The following is a 27,436-nucleotide window of genomic DNA, read 5'->3' on the forward strand; positions in this document are numbered from 1 at the left end:
ATGAGATGACTTTTGAGATGTGATCTGTACTAAACAAGTGTCAGCCTTTTGTGAGAACTGCAAGATATTTACTGATTGGTATGGAAACTAAAAGATAAGTAAATAAAAATATGTTCAACATTCTGATGATCTGATGACTGTTTAAGATGACTATAGATAAAACCATCCAAATGTTCTTATAATAATTATGTTCTTATAATAATTACTAAGTTACTAAGCTTTGTATCATGGGAGAAACCAAAAAACAAAAAAATTATTAGTGGCAATTTTGGAGGAGCTGCTCAACCCCTGACACAGTGGCGTGTCCTCAATTAGGGGGAGCAACCCGACCGCATGTGGACCGCGGTAATCGACTAACCCCAGCAAAATATGCATACAATGGAGGATGTCGGCGCGGTCCACATGCACCACAAGAGCAAACTACACAGAATGTAGCAATCGTATGAAACACAGAGAAAGAATGCACCAAACAGATATAACACTGACTATGCTGGCAAGACACAAATGAAGATATTAAAAGCTGAGACTTTCGCCAATATATACCAGTGATGGATATATCGGAGCCCATCATGCACCACGTCACGGCTCTCAGCATGGCAAGGGGTCCTAACCGCTGCTCTAACTATGGTGTGAACACGGTCTGGGGGTGATATAATGCATTCTTTCTCTGTGTTTGTATCATGGGAACCTGCTTCCTTGTTCAGAATAACTATCATTCATGCATCACAATGAGAGTTGAGTGGACACCTGGATGTTCGGGTTCGATGGGTTCGGCCAAACTGCACAAAAAAGTTTGAGTTTGGGACCCGAACTTGACGCAAACTCGACCCCGAACCCCATTAAAGTCAAAGGGGACCCAAACTTTTGAACACTAAAATGGCTGTAAAAATGTCATGGACAGGGCTAGAGGGCTGCAAATGGCCGTGGAGGAGGAGGAGGTAGCCTACACTGCTTTTTGGTTTTAAATTATTTTTTTATTTTTTTTATTGGGGTACACCCCAAAACATTAGGAAATATAACCTGTGATAACCCCCTCCAGTCATGCTAAACACACGTTTCGACAATACACTGGCTGCAGGGCAGGCCAGCACCTCCAAGGCATAAAGAGCAAGCTCAGGCCATGTGCCCAATTTGGAAACCCAGAAGTTGCAGGGGGCAGAACCATCAGTCAGTTTGTGTAGGCGTGTGCAAACATATTGCCCCACCATGTCGCACGTCCCCGTGATGTTCACGATCCAATTGGATATCTGTTCCATCAACTTTCGATGTTCTTTTCTGAGCCTACCATGTTGATCACGTTTATCAAGGAATCAGGGTTCCACGCCGGAGAGGGAGCGTGAGAAAGGGAGACCTCATCCAAGGGAGGTCAATGGCTGCAATGGGATGAAGCGAAAATGTGGGACAAGTTATTAAAGCAGAAGGATTAAATGAAAGGGCCAATTAAAGAGGAATTATTAAAAATTTATATACATGGTATACATGTCTATTCTGCACAAGGTACGGACAAGTCCTGTGGGATCCATGCCTGGTTCATTTTAATGAACGTGAGCTTGTCCACATTAGCTGTGGACAGGCGGCTGCGCTTGTCTGTGATATCGCCCCCTGCCATGCTAAACACACGTTCAGATAATACACTGGCTGCAGGGCAGGCCAGCACCTCCAAGGCATAAAGGGCAAGCTCAGGCCATGTGCCCAATTTGGAGAACCAGAAGTTGAAGGGGGCAGACAGTCAAAATTCTGTCAGTCAGACCCAGACAGTCAAATTCTGCCTCCTGCTAAGACGTTCCATATCAGCTGGTGGTGATGGTTGTTGTGGCATGCTTACAAAGCTTTTTCACATTTCGGTCATGCTAACCCTGATCTCTTCCTCCTCCTCAGCCCCCGCTGTCCGGTGGGAATGCCACCAGCAGCGTGTCTACCAGCGTGCACTTGTACTCGCGCATCTTACGATTATGCTCCAGTGAGGGAAATAAGGATGGTACGTTGTCCTTGTAACTGGGATTCAGCAGCGTGGCCACCCAGTAATCAGCACAAGTTAGAATGTGGGAAACTCGGCAGTCGTTGCGGAGACACTGCAGCATGTAATCGCTGATGTGTACCAGGCTGCCCAGAGGCAACGAAAAGCTGTCCTCTGTGGGAGGTGTATCGTCTGTGTCCTCTGTATCCCCACAGCTATGAACTAGTGATAGCCATGAGCTGGTCTGGGTGCCACCCTGCTGTGAACATGGTTCCTCCTCCTCCATCTCCTCATCCTCCACCTCATCATCCTCCAGAACTGTGCCCTGGCTGGACAATTGTGTACCTGGCATTTGTGGGTGCAGGAACCCACCCTTGGAGCCACTTGTGAATGACTGGCCGGAAACCCTATGAAATGATCCCTCTTCCTCCTGTGCCACATCCTCTTCCATCATCGCCAGCAGCGTTTTTTCAAGGAGGCTTAGAAGTGGGATAGTTACGCTGAGAACAGCGTTATCGGCACTAGCCATGTTGGTGGAGTACTCAAAACAGTGCAACAAGGAACACAGGTCTCGCATGGAGGCCCAGTCATTGGTGGTAAAGTGGTGCTGTTCCGCAGAGCGACTCACCCATGCGTGCTGCAGCTGAAACTCCACTATCACCTGCTGCTACTCGCACAGTCTCGCCAGCATGTGCAAGGTGGAGTTCCACCTTGTGGACACGTAGCATATGAGGCGGTGAGCGGGAAGGCCAAAGTTACGCTGCAGCGCTGACAGGTGAGCAGCAGCAGGGTGAGAACTCCGAAAGCGCGCACAGATGGCCCGCACTTTCTGCAGCAGCTCTGACATATTGGGGCAATTTTCAAGGAATCTCTGCACCACCAAATTCAGCACATGCGCCAGGCAAGGGATGGGCATTAAACCGGCTAGTCCCAGAGCTGATACGAGATTTCGCCCATTGTCGCACACCACCATGTGGGCTTGAGGCTCACCGGCACCAACCAGGAGTCAAACTGAAGGGTCCTGCAATCCTCGGTGGTGGAAAGACATGTGCCAAACTGCTATCCGCCTCAGGCCCAGACGCCACTGCATTTACCCAGTGTGCTGTTATGGAGATATAACGTCACTGACCATGGTTACTGGTCCACGTAGAGCAAAAAAATCAGAAGTGACTGCTGCATGACTTGGGGCTCAGAATGCTTGGCTTATTTGCAAGCGGGTGAGGTGAAAGACCATGGGCTGCAGGTGCCAACTCTGATCTTTATATTTTTGCCAAAAATCTGTGTTTAATACCAGAATAGCACAGCAGTATGTAAAGGGTGTATCTCACAATGACAGATGCAGCGAAGGCTGCAAAATTAAGATTTTTGCCCAAAATTGGTGTTAGAGTAGAACAATAGTATCTAAAGGGTGTATCTCACAATGACATATGCAGCAAAGGCTACAAAATTAAGTTGTTTGCCCTAAATGGGTGTTTTATTAATACCAGAATAGCACAGCAGTATCTAAAGTGTGTATCTCACACTGTCAGATGCAGACAAGGCCGCAAATTAAGTATTTTGCCCTAAATGGGTGTTTTTTAAAACCCAGAAAATTATAACTGTATTTCTAGCTTAAATTGCACACTGACTAATGCAGCAGAGGCCCCAGATAGAGGGTCTTGCCAAAAATTAGTTTTTTTCAAAGCCAGAAAATTATTGAAGTATTTCAAGCTTGTTTTTAACAATCACAGATGCAGCAAAAGCTGCAATATTAAGTATTTTGCTCAAAATGTGTGTTTTTTTAATAACAGAATATGACAAGTATATAACGCTTGAATTTTACACGTACAGATGCAGCAAGGGCTGCTAAATTGAGTATTTTGCCCAAAAAGGGTGTTTTTTAAAACTCAGAAAAATAAAACTGTATTTTTAGCTTAAATTGCACACTGACTAATGCGGCAGAGGCCCCAGATGGAGGGTATTGCCATAAATTGGTGTTTTTTCAAAGCCAGAAAATTATTGAACTATTTCAAGCTTGTTTTTAAGAATCACAGATGCAGCAAAAGCTACAATATTAAGTATTTTTCACAAAATAGGTGTTTTTTTTTTACTAACAGAATATAACAGCAGTATATAATGCTTGAATTTCACACTGAAAGATGCAGACAAGGCCACAAATTAAGTATTTTGCCCAAAATGGGTGTTTTTTTAATAACAGAATATGATAGCAGTATATAACGCTTGAATTTTACATGTACAGATGCAACAAGGGCTGTAAAATTGAGTATATTGCCCAAAAAGGGTGTTTTTTAAAACCCAGAAAATTATAGCTGTATTTCTAGATTAAATTTCACACTGACTAATGCTGCAAAGGCACCAGATGTAGGATATTGCCAAAAATGGGTGTTTTTTTAAACCCAGATTATTAGTGCAATATTTAAAGCTTGGATTTTAATGTCACAAAAGCACATATGCAGTGCTGGTGCACTGAGATTGCATAAAATGGCCGCCTCTGCCCACCTATCTAACAGACGGATAAAAGTTATTTTTCTCTGTCACTGGGCTCAGGACAGGGTAAAAAGATTGTGCACTGCACCCACACAACTATATCTATGTAGATTGCTGAGTTCAATTGGAGTTCTGATTAAAGTTTCTTTCCTATTCTCTCCCTCACAGCAGAAGCATCCTCTCCCTACACTAGTAACAGCAGAGTGACGTGCAGCGCTATGTGACTCCAGCTTATATAGAGGCTGGGTCACATGCTGCACTGGCCAATCACAGCCATGCCATTAGTAAGCATGGCTGTGATGGCTTCTAAGGGCACAGAGTTAAACGGTTGTTGATTGGCTGCTCTGCAGCCTTCCAAAAAGCGCCAAGAAATCACCAAAAAATCACCTTTTACTAAAATGTTCGGTTTCGGGCCTGGGGTCCAAAAATCCTAAAGTTCGGTACAAATCCGAACTTTACAGTTCGGGTTAGCTCAACCCTAGTCACAATATTTTGTAGCTTGGTCATTATTAATAAATGCTTCAATTGTGGCCTTTCCTATTGTTTGAGAAAAAAATACATGGGAAACATCAAATGAGATTAGTGGCTAAACATATTACAATGAGGCAGACTTACATTTTTAAGTTCCTCAATGTCCATAATCTCATTATAAAACTTCTCAGACTTCTCAGCATTTTTGGAAATAAGATAGCCCCCCAAAAATAGATTGTGTATGTCATCATCTTGCATTTCTCTCCCGATCACCAGGTGAGTGAAGAGATGCGTTATTTTTTCTTTAAATTGGCACTGTACAACATTCTAAAGAAACAAACAGAAAAGAACATTATGGTAATCCAGATTAATTGTAGACAATGTTTCATTTTATATGAGCCCGAAGATAGTAGCCAAGATATGAATAGACACCTAGTTCAATTATTTAGAAGCATGAAAATTACAGTGAACCAATAATTTAGTCTTGTCTTTTTATCTTATTACCCATGACCTTTCTGTCATGTGTTAATATTTTAATTTATGTGCATGACATTCAACAATTCCTTGTTGTTGTTGTTTTCAGATGTATAACAAGAGAAAAGAAGTAAACACACCACATAAAATTCCTTCCCATGAATATTTTATACAACACCGATGTTTACATTTCTAGGTAAAACAAAAAAAATACCATTTATAATACACCATTTTCTGATAGCTCTGAATTGTAAGGAATTGATAAAACATGAATAAGACATTTTATTCTGCACATATAGAAAAGTGGTTGCTATGTAACCACCAGAAACCCACAAACTAACCAGGAAATTCACTGGTTGTTCCCATTAAATGTGTGGATTCCATGTGACCTGTCACTTTCAGTGGTTTTTGCAGGACATCAGTAAATTAGTTTCTGTGTGTAAAATTGCTCATTTGCAGTGTGAGGAAAACTGTGAGAACACTATTACAGTTTCTTGAACCGTGCCTTGCCAAAGTACTCATTCATTTTGTGCTTTTCCTGTTTAGTTGCATTGTAACAAAATTAACATTTGAGTTACCTAACATGCCCACCACTTTAAAAGTATAAGATATGTTTTACTGTGACTTAAACAATAATTAAGACAAAATAAAATAGAACATTATTGAGCATAAGTATTCCCCCCTCCCCCATTGGAACGACAGGCACTCACCATCTGCAACCTCCCCCATTGCAATTACAGATGCACATTTCTTGGGGTATAGCTCAATTAGCTTAGTTCATCTAGACATTGATATTTTTTGCCCATTCTTTCTGCCCAAACTGCACCATCTCCTTCAAATTCGATAGATTTGGTGGGTGTACAACAGTCTTCAACTCACCGATTCTCCACTAGAATGAACTAGAGTTAGACAACATGTCCCTATAAGTATATTTGTATGTCCCTAGAGATGAGTGAATTGCTTAAAATTTGTTATGGATCTGATTCATCCAAATTGAACTTTGGAATCCATTTGGGCACAAATCAATTCTACGTGAAGTGAAAGTACTTAAAATGTCCCTTTGCCTCTCTGTACCATAACAAAAAATAATTGCATAAACCCATTTCTCATAAAGGTCTAGGTTTTACAATGAGAAAATTGACTAACTGAGTACCAGATTTATTCCTCCCACTTTGATTTAATTATTACAGGCAGAATAGATAAGTGAAGCTGCTTGTTTCTAGGAGATGCAAGAATCATGTTTACAGATTATACACAGTAGCATCCTTTGACATTCCTCCTTACTTGTCACAGTTTCTACAGGGACAATAATTATATGGAGCTCCATATTATTTGGCATTATGATGTATAGAAATATGCTGCTGTTAATTACCCTGACTATATCGTGTAGCCAGAAATGTCAGTGTATGAAATTTAATTAGTATCTGCAAGAATCTTTTTTTTTTTTTTTTTAAGTGACTCACTTAGTCAATTCTCTAGAACAGGACATATTAAGTTAATTGTCTTCAGTGTCGGAGTTTGTAAGTTATAGTGGAGAAACAGTCAGCTTCAGAGCCGTGCTGACTGCGGTTGCTTGACACATAAGTAAGCACAGCTAACAAAGCCCCCAGATAAATTCACTTTATTCTTTCTCCTGAAACAAGTTGCACCCTAGATAATACCAGATCATTGTTTTATAACATTTTAGACTCAAGAAGATTCATCAATAAGTTGGGAAAACAGCTTTAAAAACTCTGAAGAATGTATGTCTAGAGTATATTTCTTCTTCCAACAGTTGCAACAAACAAAAAAAAAAAAAAAAAAAAAGGCGCTGGCTGTGCTCACCCATACAGTTGACCTAGATGCAGAATCTCCCAATGCTTCGAGGGAGCAGGTACATCTTTCTTTTATGATCAATTCCCTGCTTATAAGAAACATGAATAATTAGGGAGCAGATGCCATACATTTCATTTCACAAAGCATTACTGGCTGTGAGGACAATTTCTGTTAAATGACTTGCCAGCCAGCATTGCCCCTGAAGTATAATTATGAAAGGCTAGGGTATGAATATTGCACATAATGCCTGAATAAACAATGCCACAGATATCAGTGATACAACCTGCTGACCCAGTTGTCATGATATAAATATTAACTAGCAGCTGTGGCTTTTTACATCAGATGTTTAATACTTTTAATTGGGTGATGCCAAAGCCAAAGGTAAGCAAAAATGACAAAATAAATAAAAAAATCTCTAGAGATATAGTTGAGATATAAAGAAATAATATTTGCAAAGGGGCAGCTATGAACATAAATACGTTTGCTTAAAATAATTTAGATTAAAACTCATATTAAAAAGTCTTCATTATAAGATGAAGTCTTTTTAAACTTTAAATGTATTGGAACGACAGGCACTCACTATTTGCAGCCACCCAGAGATGTCTTAAAAGGCTAAGGTTTATTAACAAATGTAGAAATGTTTAATTATGTTAAAATACAACACATAAAAGAAACTACAATGGTAGTACCAACCAATTAGAAACAATGACTTTTGTGATGCATGGACAGGAGACACCAGCCAGCTCAACCAGGTGGATGACTACCGTCCCTACAACTACACCATTCCATGCAAGTATCTACCTACATAGTAAAACAGTAGTGATGAGCGGCAGGGGCAATATTCAAATTCGTGATATTTCACAAATATTTGGGTGAATATTTGATATATATATTCGCGAATTCGCGAATTCATGATCTCCAGGCATTATTTTCTTGATTGCGAAAATTCGCATAAAATTGCCTAAACATTCGCATAAAAATTTGTATGAACTGGAATTAAAAAACAAACAAATATTCGCGATTGCGAATATATTTTGCGATATTCTAACTATTCGCAAATTAAAAGTGCCTATAGAATATTTCAATAGTCTGCCGACTATATGTCCTGTTTCTGGTATTGTAATTAAAATATAACCTTTATTTTTATTTTTAATAAACAATATACCACAAAAAACATAAAGTGTGTTATTAAATATGGAGGGCTGGACTTTTTCCAGGCAGTTCCTCAGATTTTTAGATAAAGGGAACGATGTATCGCTAAAGGCCAAGTGCAGGCTATTTGTATCTATCTGTATTGATACACTTGTATCTACCCTGTGTTATTACACTTTTAATATCCTTAGTGTCAGCCGACACCAGGCGTTATTCATCTAAGCCGCACCTTTATTGGCTACACATTCTCCTAAAGGGCTTCCCCTAGTTGTATACATGTATCCCTAACTGATAATCTCTCAGTCTCTGTACTACTTGTACAAACCGGATTCCAAAAAAGTTGGGACACTATACAAATTGTGAATAAAAAATGAATGCAATTATGTGGAGGTGCCAACTTCTAATATTTTATTCAGAATAGAACAAAAATCAAGGAACAAAAGTTTAAACTGACAAAATGTACCATTTTAAGGGAAAAATATGTTGAATCAGAATTTCATGGTGTCAACAAATCCCCAAAAAGTTGGGACAAGGCCATTTTCACCACTGTGACATCTCCCCTTCTTCTTACAACACTCAACAGACGTCTGGGGACCGAGGAGACCAGTTTCTCAAGTTTAGAAATAGGAATGCTCTCCCATTCTTGTCTAATACAGGCCTCTAACTGTTCAATCGTCTTGGGCCTTCTTTGTTGCACCTTCCTCTTTATGATGCGCCAAATGTTCTCTAAAGGTGAAAGATCTGGACTGCAGACTGGCCATTTCAGTACCCGGATCCTTCTCCTTTCTGCATTGATGGTGCCTTTCCAGACATGCAAGCTGCCCATAACACACACTCATGCAACCACATACCATCAGAGATGCAGGCTTCTGAACTGAGCGTTGATAACAACTTGGGTTGTCCTTGTCCTCTTTGGTCCGGATGACATGGCGTCCCAGATTTCCAAAAAGAACTTCGAATCATGACTCATCTGACCACAGAACAGTCTTCCATTTTGCCACACTCCATTTTAAATGATCCCTGGCCCAGTGAAAACGCATGAGCTTGTGGATCTTGCGTAGAAATGGCTTCTTCTTTGCACTGTAGAGTTTCAGCTGGCAGCGGCGGATGGCACGGTGGATTGTGTTCACTGACAATGGTTTCTGGAAGTATTCCTGAGCCCATTCTATGATTTCCTTTACAGTAGCATTCCTGTTTGTGGTGCAGTGTCGTTTAAGGGCCCGGAGATCACGGGCATCCAGTATGGTTTTATGGCCTTGACCCTTACGCACAGAGATTGTTCCAGATTCTCTGAATCTTCGGATGATTTTATGCACAGTTGATGATAGATGCAAAGTCTTTGCAATTTTTCTCTGGGTAACACCTTTCTGATATTGCTCCACTATCTTTCTGCGCAACATTGTGGGAATTGGTGATCCTCTACCCATCTTGGCTTCTGAGAGACACTGCCACTCTGAGAAGCTCTTTTCATACCCAATCATGTTGCCAATTGACCTAATTAGTGTTAATTGGTCTTCCAGCTTTTCGTTATGCTCAAATTTACTTTTTCCAGCCTCTTATTGCTACTTGTTCCAACTTTTTTGGGAAAATTTGAATCAACGTATTTTTCCTTTAAAATTATGCATTTACTCGGATTAAAAGTTTGATCTGTCATCTACGTTCTATTACAAATAGAATATTGACATTTGCCATCTCCACATCATTGCATTCAGTTTTTATTCACAATTTGTTTAGTGTTCCAACTTTTTTGGAATCCGGTTTGTACTCTCCTATCCGAACTGACCCTCAGTGGGTTCGGCGCCTGCAGGTCGCCTATCCCTAGTCCTTTATTAGCCCTGCCATAATCATTAAAACGTTAGAGACACAGCTCCCCCAACATGTTTTCACCGAGATGCGGCGTCTTCAGGGGGATGGAGCTACTATCAAAAAAGTGCCAATATTCGCTAATATTTATAAGATAGGGCAATATTTCTCCACTTTGCGGTATGCAATTAAAAAGTAAAAACAAAAATGGAAAGAAAGAAAAGGAGGAAAAGCACTGCCAAGCCAGTGTGATCCTCCTGAATTATAGCAAACATACGGAATGTAGCAGTATATCTCGCGGGATTAGTGTATTTCACAAGACATCGGCTACGGTTAGTTATGCTTGATGTCCACTTGGTGGTTAAGGGTTAAGAAGGAGTAATCAAGAGTCAGACTGTTGAATCCAAATAAAAATAAAAAGTTCAACTTAGTACACTCACTGCATGGGTCCGTATGCTGAAATCCGTGCTCATCAATGTTCATTCATATATTCAATTGACTACTGTAGCAATGTAAGTATAACTTTGCTAGCAGAATTAGTGTCTGCTGCTGCACCATGGTGTCCCATGTGGTGGTTATTAATAGAATGAGTTTTACCTCTTTTCTGTGTCACTCCTGGGGGTCCATGTTCAGCATCCAACATGGTTCGTTGGCTCAGAGTCTGGCATCTCACGCGAGTCAGCACTCCGCTTCTGTCACAGCTTATAAATGGAGAAATGGGAGAAGGGTTGGAAGTTCCATACAGCGCTGATCTTTTAGCTTGACAGATTGTAGCTAGAAATCTTTATCCATGGAAATTCCTATTGGGTCTTTAGCTGTGCAGGTATCACAAACACCAGACGCGTTTCGTAGTTTTGACTAACTCCTTTATCAGCGGTTACCTGCTTCACCATGTCCTACCTACTTTTATAATCAACTGATGAGTCACCTGGGATAGAGATCACTTCAAAAATCCATAATGGACCCATACCTGTCTCCTGGGCATTTTAGTATTTATGACCTGACCACATAATTGACTTATAGATAGTCCAACAGTGGCTCCTCTGCGTTTTTAGTGCATTATTTGCTCCTTTATGTGCTACCCACTATCCCATTACTGTTTATTATGTGGTTTCCTAACTGAATAATCATTTCATCAAAAAACATAACTAACATAAAATAATTGGAACACAACCTGTTTCAAAAGGTGCGGCCCACTAACATATTGCAGTAATGATCACTTCAAAAATCCGTACTGGACCCATACCTGTCTTCTGCATAAAAAAATAATATATATATATAAATATTGTATATAATACCCTAGTCTGTCATACCTAAAACTTTATGGGAACCTGTCACCTGGACTTTGGGTATAGAGCTGAAGACACATCCACAATATCCATTCCCCATAGCTCTCTGTGCTTTTATTGTGTCAAACAAACAATTTATTGATATGTAAATTAACCTTAGATGAGTCCTGTCTCCTCCATGCTTGAGAGATGAGTCCAGCTTTCTCTGACTCTGAGTCCAGCCACACCCACTGTGAAGGAGCCCAGCACCGCCCTGCATCCTCAGAATCTCCTCCTTGCTCCCCGATGTCACAAGGCTAGAGCGCCGTAATCTCGCAATGCGTGAGCTAGCGCATGCGCAGTTCGATCCCTGAGGCTGATGCCAGCACAGGGAAGGAACACTATGCTGACACTGTACATGCGCTAGCTCGGGCATCGCAAGATTATGGCGCTCTAGCTTTGTGACGTCTGGGAGCAAGGAGGAGATTCGGAGTATGCGGGGCAGTGCTGGACTCCTTCACAGTGGGTTTTGACACAATAAAAGCACAGAGAGCTATGGGGACTGGATATTGCAGATGTGCTAGCGGCAATCTAGCAGCCCATGTCCTCAGCTCTATACCAAAAATCCAGGTGACAGGTTCCCTTTAACCGCATATTTAGCTTATAGATGGTACAGAACACAGTATTCTGCAACCTCTCGCCAAAAAGTAGTAGCGGTTTCTTTGCGCTTCTAATGTGTTTTTTGCACCCTAATGCATTTTTAACTGTTTCCTACTGATTATGTGGACTCCTATCTCCAGCTTTAGGCCTCCTGCACACAACCGTTTTATTTTTTACGTTTACGGGCCGTTTTTTGCATTCCGTATACGGTCCGTAAATGGAACCATTCATTTCAATGGTTACGCAAAAAAATCGGAATGTACTCCGTATGCATTCCATTTTCTTTTTTTGCGATGTAATTACTGTATACTATATATGCCATACGGAAAAATGAAATGGAAGAACGGAACAGAAATAGAAACACAACAGAAACAAATAACGGAACAACGGATCCGTGAAAAACGGACCGCAAAACACTGAAAAGCCCATACGGTTGTGTGAAAGAGGCCTTAGGAAAGTAATTTAAAAAAATGGGTTCAAAAGAGCTGTCTGAGAGAAACTGACTCGAAGAACAGGGTGGGGGCCTCCCACCAAGGGGAAATCGGAGTGCTGATAAAACAGCGGTACGCCAATTTCCCATCAGCAAGGGGCACCCACCCTAACTCTACAAAAAAAAAATGTTCTAATTCAGCGTTGAGATCTCCCAGCAGAAGAGTACTAAATTCAAATATTCTTCTCGATTCTAGTCGTGACATTCTTATGATGTGGTCTCAACTAGGGATGAGCGAACTCGAACTGTATAGTTCGGGTTCGTACCGAATTTTGGGGTGTCCGTGACACGGACCCGAACCCGGACATTTTCGTAAAAGTCCGGGTTCGGGTTCGGTGTTCGTCGCTTTCTTGGCGCTTTTGTGACGCTTTCTTGGCGCTTTTTGAAAGGCTGCAAAGCAGCCAATCAACAAGCGTCATACTACTTGCCCCAAGAGGCCGTCACAGCCATGCCTACTATTGGCATGGCTGTGATTGGCCAGAGCACCATGTGACCCAGCCTCTATTTAAGCTGGAGTCACATAGCGCCGCCCGTCACTCTGCTCTGATTAGCGTAGGGAGAGGTTGCGGATGCGACAGTAGGGCGAGATTAGGCAGATTAACTCCTCCAAAGGACTTCACTTGATTAATCGATCGATCTGCAGCTGTGCATCATTGAGCTGCTGAAATTCAAATGCTCACTCACTGTTTTTAGGCTGCCCAGACCGTTTGTCAGTCACTTTTTTCTGGGGTGATCGGCGGCCATTTTGTGTCTTGTGCGGTGCTGCGACCAAGTGCATCCAAGCTGCGACCAAGTGCATTTAACCCTCAATGGTGTGGTTGTTTTTTGGCTAAAGCCTACATCAGGGTGAAGCTGTCACACCAAGTGCATTTAACCAGCAATAGTCTGTTCATTTTTTTGGCCATATACTAAATCAGGGGCAAGCTGCGCCTGTCACCAAGTGCATTTAACCCTCAATGGTGTGGTTGTTTTTTGGCTAAAGCCTACATCAGGGTGAAGCTGTCACACCAAGTGCATTTAACCAGCAATAGTCTGTTCATTTTTTGGCCATATACTACATCAGGGGCAAGCTGCGCCCGTCACCAAGTGCATTTAACCCTCAGTAGTGTGGTGCGTCAAGCTGTGACACCAAGTGCATTTAACCAGCAATAGTCTGTTCATTTTTTGGCCATATACTAAATCAGGGGCAAGCTGCGCCCGTCACCAAGTGCATTTAACCAGCAATAGTGTGGTTATTTTTTGGCCATATCCCAGTCTAATTCTGTCACTAAATCCATACCGGTCACCCAGCGCCTAAATACTAGGCCTCAAATTTATATCCCGCTAAATCTCTCGTTACCGCTGTCCTGTTGTGGCTGGGAAAGTTATTTAGTGTCCGTCAAAGCACATTTTTTGTTCTGGGTTGAAGTACAATTCCCAATTTAGCAATTTCATAATTTAGTGGTTCCTGCTATATCAGAGCTATTTGAAATCTATCCCTAAAAGGGTATATAATATTCAAGGTGCACATTGGGTCATTCAGAATAACTTCACACACACCCGCTACTGTGTATTTCCAAGTCTAATTCTGTCACTAAACCCATACCTGTCACCCAGCGCCTAAATACTAGGCCTCAAATTTATATCCTGCTAAATCTCTCGTTACCGCTGTCCTGTTGTGGCTGGGAAAGTTATTTAGTGTCCGTCAAAGCACATTTTTTGTTCTGGGTTGAAATACAATTCCCAATTTAGCAATTTCATAATTTAGTGGTTTCTGCTATATCAGAGCTATTTGAAATCTATCCCTAAAAGGGTATATAATATTCAAGGTGCACATTGGGTCATTCAGAATAACTTCACACACACCCGCTACTGTGTATTTCCAAGTCTAATTCTGTCACTAAACCCATACCTGTCACCCAGCGCCTAAATACTAGGCCTCAAATTTATATCCTGCTAAATCTCTCGTTACCGCTGTCCTGTTGTGGCTGGGAAAGTTATTTAGTGTCCGTCAAAGCACATTTTTTGTTCTGGGTTGAAATACAATTCCCAATTTAGCAATTTCATAATTTAGTGGTTTCTGCTATATCAGAGCTATTTGAAATCTATCCCTAAAAGGGTATATAATATTCAAGGTGCACATTGGGTCATTCAGAATAACTTCACACACACCCGCTACTGTGTATTTCTAAGTCTAATTCTGTCACTAAACCCATACCTGTCACCCAGCGCCTAAATACTAGGCCTCAAATTTATATCCTGCTAAATCTCTCGTTAACGCTGTCCTGTTGTGGCTGGGAAAGTTATTTAGTGTCCGTCAAAGCACATTTTTTGTTCTGGGTTTAAATACAATTCCCAATTTAACAATTTCATAATTTAGTGGTTTCTGCTATATCAGAGCTATTTGAAATCTATCCCTAAAAGGGTATATAATATTCAAGGTGCACATTGGGTCATTCAGAATAACTTCACACACACCCGCTACTGTGTATTTCCAAGTCTAATTCTGTCACTAAACCCATACCTGTCACCCAGCGCCTAAATACTAGGCCTCAAATTTATATCCTGCTAAATCTCTCGTTACCGCTGTCCTGTTGTGGCTGGGAAAGTTATTTAGTGTCCGTCAAAGCACATTTTTTGTTCTGGGTTGAAATACAATTCCCAATTTAGCAATTTCATAATTTAGTGGTTTCTGCTATATCAGAGCTATTTGAAATCTATCCCTAAAAGGGTATATAATATTCAAGGTGCACATTGGGTCATTCAGAATAACTTCACACACACCCGCTACTGTGTATTTCCAAGTCTAATTCTGTCACTAAACCCATACCTGTCACCCAGCGCCTAAATACTAGGCCTCAAATTTATATCCTGCTAAATCTCTCGTTAACGCTGTCCTGTTGTGGCTGGGAAAGTTATTTAGTGTCCGTCAAAGCACATTTTTTGTTCTGGGTTGAAATACAATTCCCAATTTAGCAATTTCATAATTTAGTGGTTTCTGCTATATCAGAGCTATTTGAAATCTATCCCTAAAAGGGTATATAATATTCAAGGTGCACATTGGGTCATTCAGAATAACTTCACACACACCCGCTACTGTGTATTTCCAAGTCTAATTCTGTCACTAAACCCATACCTGTCACCCAGCGCCTAAATACTAGGCCTCAAATTTATATCCTGCTAAATCTCTCGTTAACGCTGTCCTGTTGTGGCTGGGAAAGTTATTTAGTGTCCGTCAAAGCACATTTTTTGTTCTGGGTTGAAATACAATTCCCAATTTAACAATTTCATAATTTAGTGGTTTCTGCTATATCAGAGCTATTTGAAATCTATCCCTAAAAGGGTATATAATATTCAAGGTGCACATTGGGTCATTCAGAATAACTTCACACACACCCGCTACTGTGTATTTCCAAGTCTAATTCTGTCACTAAACCCATACCTGTCACCCAGCGCCTAAATACTAGGCCTCAAATTTATATCCTGCTAAATCTCTCGTTAACGCTGTCCTGTTGTGGCTGGGAAAGTTATTTAGTGTCCGTCAAAGCACATTTTTTGTTCTGGGTTGAAATACAATTCCCAATTTAGCAATTTCATAATTTAGTGGTTTCTGCTATATCAGAGCTATTTGAAATCTATCCCTAAAAGGGTATATAATATTCAAGGTGCACATTGGGTCATTCAGAATAACTTCACACACACCCGCTACTGTGTATTTCCAAGTCTAATTCTGTCACTAAACCCATACCTGTCACCCAGCGCCTAAATACTAGGCCTCAAATTTATATCCTGCTAAATCTCTCGTTAACGCTGTCCTGTTGTGGCTGGGAAAGTTATTTAGTGTCCGTCAAAGCACATTTTTTGTTCTGGGTTTAAATACAATTCCCAATTTAACAATTTCATAATTTAGTGGTTTCTGCTATATCAGAGCTATTTGAAATCTATCCCTAAAAGGGTATATAATATTCAAGGTGCACATTGGGTCATTCAGAATAACTTCACACACACCCGCTACTGTGTATTTCCAAGTCTAATTCTGTCACTAAACCCATACCTGTCACCCAGCGCCTAAATACTAGGCCTCAAATTTATATCCTGCTAAATCTCTCGTTAACGCTGTCCTGTTGTGGCTGGGAAAGTTATTTAGTGTCCGTCAAAGCACATTTTTTGTTCTGGGTTGAAATACAATTCCCAATTTAGCAATTTCATAATTTAGTGGTTTCTGCTATATCAGAGCTATTTGAAATCTATCCCTAAAAGGGTATATAATATTCAAGGTGCACATTGGGTCATTCAGAATAACTTCACACACACCCGCTACTGTGTATTTCCAAGTCTAATTCTGTCACTAAACCCATACCTGTCACCCAGCGCCTAAATACTAGGCCTCAAATTTATATCCTGCTAAATCTCTCGTTACCGCTGTCCTGTTGTGGCTGGGAAAGTTATTTAGTGTCCGTCAAAGCACATTTTTTGTTCTGGGTTGAAATACAATTCCCAATTTAGCAATTTCATAATTTAGTGGTTTCTGCTATATCAGAGCTATTTGAAATCTATCCCTAAAAGGGTATATAATATTCAAGGTGCACATTGGGTCATTCAGAATAACTTCACACACACCCGCTACTGTGTATTTCCAAGTCTAATTCTGTCACTAAACCCATACCTGTCACCCAGCGCCTAAATACTAGGCCTCAAATTTATATCCTGCTAAATCTCTCGTTAACGCTGTCCTGTTGTGGCTGGGAAAGTTATTTAGTGTCCGTCAAAGCACATTTTTTGTTCTGGGTTTAAATACAATTCCCAATTTAACAATTTCATAATTTAGTGGTTTCTGCTATATCAGAGCTATTTGAAATCTATCCCTAAAAGGGTATATAATATTCAAGGTGCACATTGGGTCATTCAGAATAACTTCACACACACCCGCTACTGTGTATTTCCAAGTCTAATTCTGTCACTAAACCCATACCTGTCACCCAGCGCCTAAATACTAGGCCTCAAATTTATATCCTGCTAAATCTCTCGTTAACGCTGTCCTGTTGTGGCTGGGAAAGTTATTTAGTGTCCGTCAAAGCACATTTTTTGTTCTGGGTTGAAATACAATTCCCAATTTAGCAATTTCATAATTTAGTGGTTTCTGCTATATCAGAGCTATTTGAAATCTATCCCTAAAAGGGTATATAATATTCAAGGTGCACATTGGGTCATTCAGAATAACTTCACACACACCCGCTACTGTGTATTTCCAAGTCTAATTCTGTCACTAAACCCATACCTGTCACCCAGCGCCTAAATACTAGGCCTCAAATTTATATCCTGCTAAATCTCTCGTTAACGCTGTCCTGTTGTGGCTGGGAAAGTTATTTAGTGTCCGTCAAAGCACATTTTTTGTTCTGGGTTGAAATACAATTCCCAATTTAGCAATTTCATAATTTAGTGGTTTCTGCTATATCAGAGCTATTTGAAATCTATCCCTAAAAGGGTATATAATATTCAAGGTGCACATTGGGTCATTCAGAATAACTTCACACACACCCGCTACTGTGTATTTCCAAGTCTAATTCTGTCACTAAACCCATACCTGTCACCCAGCGCCTAAATACTAGGCCTCAAATTTATATCCTGCTAAATCTCTCGTTAACGCTGTCCTGTTGTGGCTGGGAAAGTTATTTAGTGTCCGTCAAAGCACATTTTTTGTTCTGGGTTTAAATACAATTCCCAATTTAAGCAATTTCATAATTTAGTGGTTTCTGCTATATCAGAGCTATTTGAAATCTATCCCTAAAAGGGTATATAATATTCAAGGTGCACATTGGGTCATTCAGAATAACTTCACACACACCCGCTACTGTGTATTTCCAAGTCTAATTCTGTCACTAAACCCATACCTGTCACCCAGCGCCTAAATACTAGGCCTCAAATTTATATCCTGCTAAATCTCTCGTTAACGCTGTCCTGTTGTGGCTGGGAAAGTTATTTAGTGTCCGTCAAAGCACATTTTTTGTTCTGGGTTGAAATACAATTCCCAATTTAGCAATTTCATAATTTAGTGGTTTCTGCTATATCAGAGCTATTTGAAATCTATCCCTAAAAGGGTATATAATATTCAAGGTGCACATTGGGTCATTCAGAATAACTTCACACACACCCGCTACTGTGTATTTCCTAAGTCTAATTCTGTCACTAAACCCATACCTGTCACCCAGCGCCTAAATACTAGGCCTCAAATTTATATCCTGCTAAATCTCTCGTTAACGCTGTCCTGTTGTGGCTGGGAAAGTTATTTAGTGTCCGTCAAAGCACATTTTTTGTTCTGGGTTTAAATACAATTCCCAATTTAACAATTTCATAATTTAGTGGTTTCTGCTATATCAGAGCTATTTGAAATCTATCCCTAAAAGGGTATATAATATTCAAGGTGCACATTGGGTCATTCAGAATAACTTCACACACACCCGCTACTGTGTATTTCCAAGTCTAATTCTGTCACTAAACCCATACCTGTCACCCAGCGCCTAAATACTAGGCCTCAAATTTATATCCTGCTAAATCTCTCGTTAACGCTGTCCTGTTGTGGCTGGGAAAGTTATTTAGTGTCCGTCAAAGCACATTTTTTGTTCTGGGTTTAAATACAATTCCCAATTTAACAATTTCATAATTTAGTGGTTTCTGCTATATCAGAGCTATTTGAAATCTATCCCTAAAAGGGTATATAATATTCAAGGTGCACATTGGGTCATTCAGAATAACTTCACACACACCCGCTACTGTGTATTTCCAAGTCTAATTCTGTCACTAAACCCATACCTGTCACCCAGCGCCTAAATACTAGGCCTCAAATTTATATCCTGCTAAATCTCTCGTTAACGCTGTCCTGTTGTGGCTGGGAAAGTTATTTAGTGTCCGTCAAAGCACATTTTTTGTTCTGGGTTTAAATACAATTCCCAATTTAACAATTTCATAATTTAGTGGTTTCTGCTATATCAGAGCTATTTGAAATCTATCCCTAAAAGGGTATATAATATTCAAGGTGCACATTGGGTCATTCAGAATAACTTCACACACACACGCTTCTGTGCATTTCCAAGTCTAATTCTGTCACTAAATCCATACCGGTCACCCAGCGCCTAAATACTAGGCCTCAAATTTATATCCCGCTGAATTTGAATACAATACATTGGGCCAAATAATATATTTGTTGTTGTGGTGAACCATAACAATGAGAAAAACATCTAGTAAGGGACGCGGACGTGGACATGGTCGTGGTGGTGTTAGTGGACCCTCTGGTGCTGGGAGAGGACGTGGCCGTTCTGCCACATCCACACGTCCTAGTGTACCAACTACCTCAGGTCCCAGTAGCCGCCAGAATTTACAGCGATATATGGTGGGGCCCAATGCCGTTCTAAGGATGGTAAGGCCTGAGCAGGTACAGGCATTAGTCAATTGGGTGGCCGACAGTGGATCCAGCACGTTCACATTATCTCCCACCCAGTCTTCTGCAGAAAGCGCACAGATGGCGCCTGAAAACCAACCCCATCAGTCTGTCACATCACCCCCATGCATACCAGGGAAACTGTCTCAGCCTCAAGTTATGCAGCAGTCTCTTATGCTGTTTGAAGACTCCGCTGGCAGGGTTTCCCAAGGGCATCCACCTAGCCCTTCCCCAGCGGTGAAAGACATAGAATGCACTGACGCACAACCACTTATGTTTCCTGATGATGAGGACATGGGAATACCACCTCAGCATGTCTCTGATGATGACGAAACACAGGTGCCAACTGCTGCGTCTTTCTGCAGTGTGCAGACTGAACAGGAGGTCAGGGATCAAGACTGGGTGGAAGACGATGCAGGGGACGATGAGGTCCTAGACCCCACATGGAATGAAGGTCGTGCCACTGACTTTCACAGTTCGGAGGAAGAGGCAGTGGTGAGACCGAGCCAACAGCGTAGCAAAAGAGGGAGCAGTGGGCAAAAGCAGAACACCCGCCGCCAAGAGACTCCGCCTGCTACTGACCGCCGCCATCTGGGACCGAGCACCCCAAAGGCAGCTTCAAGGAGTTCCCTGGCATGGCACTTCTTCAAACAATGTGCTGACGACAAGACCCGAGTGGTTTGCACGCTGTGCCATCAGAGCCTGAAGCGAGGCATTAACGTTCTGAACCTGAGCACAACCTGCATGACCAGGCACCTGCATGCAAAGCATGAACTGCAGTGGAGTAAACACCTTAAAACCAAGGAAGTCACTCAGGCTCCCCCTGCTACCTCTTCTGCTGCTGCCGCCTCGGCCTATTCTGCTGCTGCCGCCTCGGCCTCTTCCTCCGCCTCTGGAGGAACGTTGGCACCTGCCGCCCAGCAAACAGGGGATGTACCACCAACACCACCACCACCACCTCCGTCACCAAGCGTCTCAACCATGTCACACGCCAGCGTTCAGCTCTCCATCTCACAAACATTTGATAGAAAGCGTAAATTCCCACCTAGCCACCCTCGATCCCTGGCCCTGAATGCCAGCATTTCTAAACTACTGGCCTATGAAATGCTGTCATTTAGGCTGGTGGACACAGACAGCTTCAAACAGCTCATGTCGCTTGCTGTCCCACAGTATGTTGTTCCCAGCCGGCACTACTTCTCCAAGAGAGCCGTGCCTTCCCTGCACAACCAAGTATCCGATAAAATCAAGTGTGCACTGCGCAACGCCATCTGTAGCAAGGTCCACCTAACCACAGATACGTGGACCAGTAAGCACGGCCAGGGACGCTATATCTCCCTAACTGCACACTGGGTAAATGTAGTGGCAGCTGGGCCCCAGGCGGAGAGCTGTTTGGCGCACGTCCTTCCGCCGCCAAGGATCGCAGGGCAACATTCTTTGCCTCCTGTTGCCACCTCCTCCTTCTCGGCTTCCTCCTCCTCTTCTTCCACCTGCTCATCCAGTCAGCCACACACCTTCACCACCAACTTCAGCACAGCCCGGGGTAAACGTCAGCAGGCCATTCTGAAACTCATATGTTTGGGGGACAGGCCCCACACCGCACAGGAGTTGTGGCGGGGTATTGAACAACAGACCGACGAGTGGTTGCTGCCGGTGAGCCTCAAGCCCGGCCTGGTGGTGTGTGATAATGGGCGAAATCTCGTTGCAGCTCTGGGACTAGCCAATTTGACGCACATCCCTTGCTTGGCGCATGTGCTGAATTTGGTGGTGCAGAAGTTCATTCACAACTACCCCGACATGTCAGAGCTGCTGCATAAAGTGCGGGCCGTCTGTTCGCGCTTCCGGCGTTCACATCCTGCTGCTGCTCGCCTGTCTGCGCTACAGCGTAACTTCGGCCTTCCCGCTCACCGCCTCATATGCGACGTGCCCACCAGGTGGAACTCCACCTTGCACATGCTGGACAGACTGTGCGAGCAGCAGCAGGCCATAGTGGAGTTTCAGCTGCAGCACGCACGGGTCAGTCGCACTACAGAACAGCACCACTTCACCACCAATGACTGGGCCTCCATGCGAGACCTGTGTGCCCTGTTGCGCTGTTTCGAGTACTCCACCAACATGGCCAGTGGCGATGACACCGTTATCAGCGTTACAATACCACTTCTATGTCTCCTTGAGAAAACACTTAGGGCGATGATGGAAGAGGAGGTGGCCCAGGAGGAGGAGGAGGAGGAGGAGGAAGAGGGGTCATTTTTAGCACTTTCAGGCCAGTCTCTTCGAAGTGACTCAGAGGGAGGTTTTTGGCAACAGCAGAGGCCAGGTACAAATGTGGCCAGCCAGGGCCCACTACTGGAGGACGAGGAGGACGAGGATGAGGAGGAGGTGGAGGAGGATGAGGATGAAGCATGGTCACAGCGGGGTGGCACCCAACGCAGCTCGGGTCCATCACTGGTGCGTGGCTGGGGGGAAAGGCAGGACGATGACGATACGCCTCCCACAGAGGACAGCTTGTCCTTACCCCTGGGCAGCCTGGCACACATGAGCGACTACATGCTGCAGTGCCTGCGCAACGACAGCAGAGTTGCCCACATTTTAACCTGTGCGGACTACTGGGTTGCCACCCTGCTGGATCCACGCTACAAAGACAATGTGCCCACCTTACTTCCTGCACTGGAGCGTGATAGGAAGATGCGCGAGTACAAGCGCACGTTGGTAGACGCGCTACTGAGAGCATTCCCAAATGTCACAGGGGAACAAGTGGAAGCCCAAGGCCAAGGCAGAGGAGGAGCAAGAGGTCGCCAAGGCAGCTGTGTCACGGCCAGCTCCTCTGAGGGCAGGGTTAGCATGGCAGAGATGTGGAAAACTTTTGTCAACACGCCACAGCTAACTGCACCACCACCTGATACGCAACGTGTTAGCAGGAGGCAACATTTCACTAACATGGTGGAACAGTACGTGTGCACACCCCTCCACGTACTGACTGATGGTTCGGCCCCATTCAACTTCTGGGTCTCTAAATTGTCCACGTGGCCAGAGCTAGCCTTTTATGCCTTGGAGGTGCTGGCCTGCCCGGCAGCCAGCGTTTTGTCTGAACGTGTATTCAGCACGGCAGGGGGCGTCATTACAGACAAACGCAGCCGCCTGTCTACAGCCAATGTGGACAAGCTGACGTTCATAAAAATGAACCAGGCATGGATCCCACAGGACCTGTCCGTCCCTTGTCCAGATTAGACATTAACTACCTCCCCATAACCATATATTATTGGACTCCAGGGCACTTCCTCATTCAATCCTATTTTTATTTTCATTTTACCATTATATTGCGAGGCTACCCAAAGTTGAATGAACCTCTCCTCTGCCTGTGTGCTAGGCCTAAATATATGCCAATGGACTGTTGCAGTGGTGGCTGACATGAAGCCTGATTCTCTGCTATGACATGCAGACTAATTCTCTGCTGACATGAAGCCAGATTGTCTGTTACGGGACCTCTCTCCTCTGCCTGGGTGCTGGGCCTAAATTTATGACAATGGACTGTTGCAGTGGTGGCTGACGTGAAGCCTGATTCTCTGCTATGACATGCAGACTGATTCTCTGCTGACATGAAGCCAGATTGTCTGTTACGGGACCTCTCTGCTCTGCCTGTGTGCTAGGCCTAAATATATGCCAATGGACTGTTGCAGTGGTGGGTGACGTGAAGCCTCATTCTCTGCTATGACATGCAGACTGATTCTCTGCTGACATGAAGCCAGATTGTCTGTTACGGGACCTCTCTGCTCTGCCTGTGTGCTAGGCCTAAATATATGCCAATGGACTGTTGCAGTGGTGGGTGACGTGAAGCCTCATTCTCTGCTATGACATGCAGACTGATTCTCTGCTGACATGAAGCCAGATCGTCTGTTACGGGACCTCTCTGCTCTGCCTGTGTGCTAGGCCTAAATATATGCCAATGGACTGTTGCAGTGGTGGGTGACGTGAAGCCTCATTCTCTGCTATGACATGCAGACTGATTCTCTGCTGACATGAAGCCAGATTGTCTGTTACGGGACCTCTCTGCTCTGCCTGTGTGCTAGGCCTAAATATATGCCAATGGACTGTTGCAGTGGTGGGTGACGTGAAGCCTCATTCTCTGCTATGACATGCAGACTGATTCTCTGCTGTCATGAAGCCAGATTGTCTGTTACGGGACCTCTCTGCTCTGCCTGTGTGCTAGGCCTAAATATATGCCAATGGACTGTTGCAGTGGTGGGTGACGTGAAGCCTCATTCTCTGCTATGACATGCAGACTGATTCTCTGCTGACATGAAGCCAGATCGTCTGTTACGGGACCTCTCTGCTCTGCCTGTGTGCTAGGCCTAAATATATGCCAATGGACTGTTGCAGTGGTGGGTGACGTGAAGCCTCATTCTCTGCTATGACATGCAGACTGATTCTCTGCTGACATGAAGCCAGATTGTCTGTTACGGGACCTCTCTGCTCTGCCTGTGTGCTAGGCCTAAATATATGCCAATGGACTGTTGCAGTGGTGGGTGACGTGAAGCCTCATTCTCTGCTATGACATGCAGACTGATTCTCTGCTGTCATGAAGCCAGATTGTCTGTTACGGGACCTCTCTGCTCTGCCTGTGTGCTAGGCCTAAATATATGCCAATGGACTGTTGCAGTGGTGGGTGACGTGAAGCCTCATTCTCTGCTATGACATGCAGACTGATTCTCTGCTGACATGAAGCCAGATTGTCTGTTACGGGACCTCTCTGCTCTGCCTGTGTGCTAGGCCTAAATATATGCCAATGGACTGTTGCAGTGGTGGGTGACGTGAAGCCTCATTCTCTGCTATGACATGCAGACTGATTCTCTGCTGACATGAAGCCAGATTGTCTGTTACGGGACCTCTCTCCTCTGCCTGTGTGTGTGCTGGGCCTAAATATATGCCAATGGACTGTTGCAGTGGTGGCTGACGTGAAGCCTCATTCTCTGCTATGACATGCAGACTGATTCTCTGCTGACATGAAGCCAGATTCTCTGTTACGGGACCTCTCTCCTCTGCCTGGGTGCTGGGCCTAAATTTATGACAATGGACTGTTGCAGTGGTGGCTGACGTGAAGCCTCATTCTCTGCTATGACATGCAGACTAATTCTCTGCTGACATGAAGCCAGATTGTCTGTTACGGGACCTCTCTCCTCTGCCTGGGTGCTGGGCCTAAATATATGCCAATGGACTGTTGCAGTGGTGGCTGACGTGAAGCCTCATTCTCTGCTATGACATGCAGACTGATTCTCTGCTGACATGAAGACAGATTCTCTGTTACGGGACCTCCCTCCTCTGCCTGGGTGCTGGGCCTAAATATATGCCAATGGACTGTTGCAGTGGTGGCTGATGTGAAGCCTTATTCTCTGCTATGACATGCAGACTGATTCTCTGCTGACATGAAGCCAGATTCTCTGTTACGGGACCTCCCTCCTCTGCCTGGGTGCTGGGCCTAAATATATGCCAATGGACTGTTGCAGTGGTGGCTGACGTGACGCCTTATTCTCTGCTATGACATGCAGACTGATTCTCTGCTGACATGAAGCCAGATTCTCTGTTACGGGACCTCCCTCCTCTGCCTGGGTGCTGGGCCTAAATATATGCCAATGGACTGTTGCAGTGGTGGCTGACGTGAAGCCTCATTCTCTGCTATGACATGCAGACTAATTCTCTGCTGACATGAAGCCAGATTCTCTGTTACGGGACCTCTCTCCTCTGCCTGGGTGCTGGGGCTAAATTGATGAAAATGGACTCTTACAGTGGTGGGTGACGTGAAGCCAGATTCTCTGCTATGGGACCTCTCTCCAATTGATTTTGGTTAATTTTTATTTATTTAATTTTTATTTTAATTCATTTCCCTATCCACATTTGTTTGCAGGGGATTTACCTACATGTTGCTGCCTTTTGCAGCCCTCTAGCTCTTTCCTGGGCTGTTTTACAGCCTTTTTAGTGCCGAAAAGTTCGGGTCCCCATTGACTTCAATGGGGTTCGGGTTCGGGACGAAGTTCGGATCGGGTTCGGATCCCGAACCCGAACATTTCCGGGATGTTCGGCCGAACTTCTCGAACCCGAACATCCAGGTGTTCGCTCAACTCTAGTCTCAACCTCTCCAATGCTTTTCTACCTGTTCAAGTGCTGCAAAGGTAAGTCCTTTAGGGTCCTGATTATGGAATTGTCTAAAGTGTTCTGATAATGAATGTTTCTCATAACCTTTTTTTAGACTTGATATATGTTCTGCGATTCTCTTTTAGTTCTTTTAGTTTGACCTATATACCCACATGGGCATTCTACAATATATATCACATTCGTGGAGCTGCAAGACAAAAATTCATTAATTTCATGTATAAACTCATTCTATGTGGACTTTATCCCTTTTTTTGTGGGAATGTCAAGGTTTTACAGTTACTGTATTGCACTTCTCACACCTATAGAACCACTTCAGATTAAGCCATTTATTTATAGACTGTTTGTTCTTTTTATTTTGTTTGATCGATGGTGCTACTTTCAGGCCTAGATTTGGGGCCTTAGTGTATGTTATCTGTGGAGTTGCTTTTACTAAAGGGCCTATAGATTTATACTTCAAAATAAAGTGCTAATGTTGGTTAACCACTTTACATCCACCCATAGGATATAAACATCCTATGGGTGGATATTCAACTCTGAATGGACGTTCAGAGATCGCAGCTGCATGCAAATCGTGCAGCTGCAGAGCAGGTTGCCTGCTGTCAGTGACAGCAGGGAAACCCAGAGAGAAGGCAGGGACCGTTCCCAGGTGTCACAGCCTATGCGCTTCCTGTCCCGGCCTGGTGACCTCGATCAGCCCTTCACTGAGGATGTACAGCATTGTATTCTGCTGTACAGCCTCTCTGGGGGGTGTATTTCCCCTGTAACTGGGGCTACTATGTCAGCCCCAGGAGAAATCACTAGTGAAAAAAAAAAATGTCCCCAGAGGTCTTGTATGACCTAATGAAGGACACAAAGTGTAAAATAATGAGAATAATGGAAGTCAATGGGAGACAACCAAGCACCCCCTGCTCTGAAGAGGGGAAGGGTCAGAAAGTGACAAAAACACCACCAAAATGGATCGGGAACACCATGGGGACGATGCCTGGATGCATCTTGGACTCCTAGATCACTGCTGGGAACCATGTTATCTGAGTTGTATGCCACTTTTACAGACTGACAAAAATACGCACAAAACCCCACAAAAAAATTACAGAAAAAATTGTTAGGAAACATTCTTTCCTGTGTATTTAATTGTATATAAAGTGCAAGTGCTGCAATAAAATTACAAGCAAGATGCACTCCGAAACAGCCTGTATATCACATAAAGGAGGGCCTCATTCACATTGTGGTACAATTGTTCAGGTAGTGGGACTCATAGAGCCTATGCACTAAGTGAAAGGGCTGCCAAAAATGACAATGAA

General features: G+C 43.3%; 1 pseudogene; it reads right to left on the minus strand.

The window, feature by feature from the left end:
- Positions 1–27,436, minus strand: part of LOC122925882 — a 2,558,103-nt pseudogene that overhangs the window by 586,609 nt on the left and 1,944,058 nt on the right.

Source organism: Bufo gargarizans, chromosome 2 (assembly GCF_014858855.1).
Source record: "Bufo gargarizans isolate SCDJY-AF-19 chromosome 2, ASM1485885v1, whole genome shotgun sequence".
In the NCBI taxonomy this organism is placed as follows: Eukaryota; Metazoa; Chordata; class Amphibia; order Anura; family Bufonidae; genus Bufo; species Bufo gargarizans.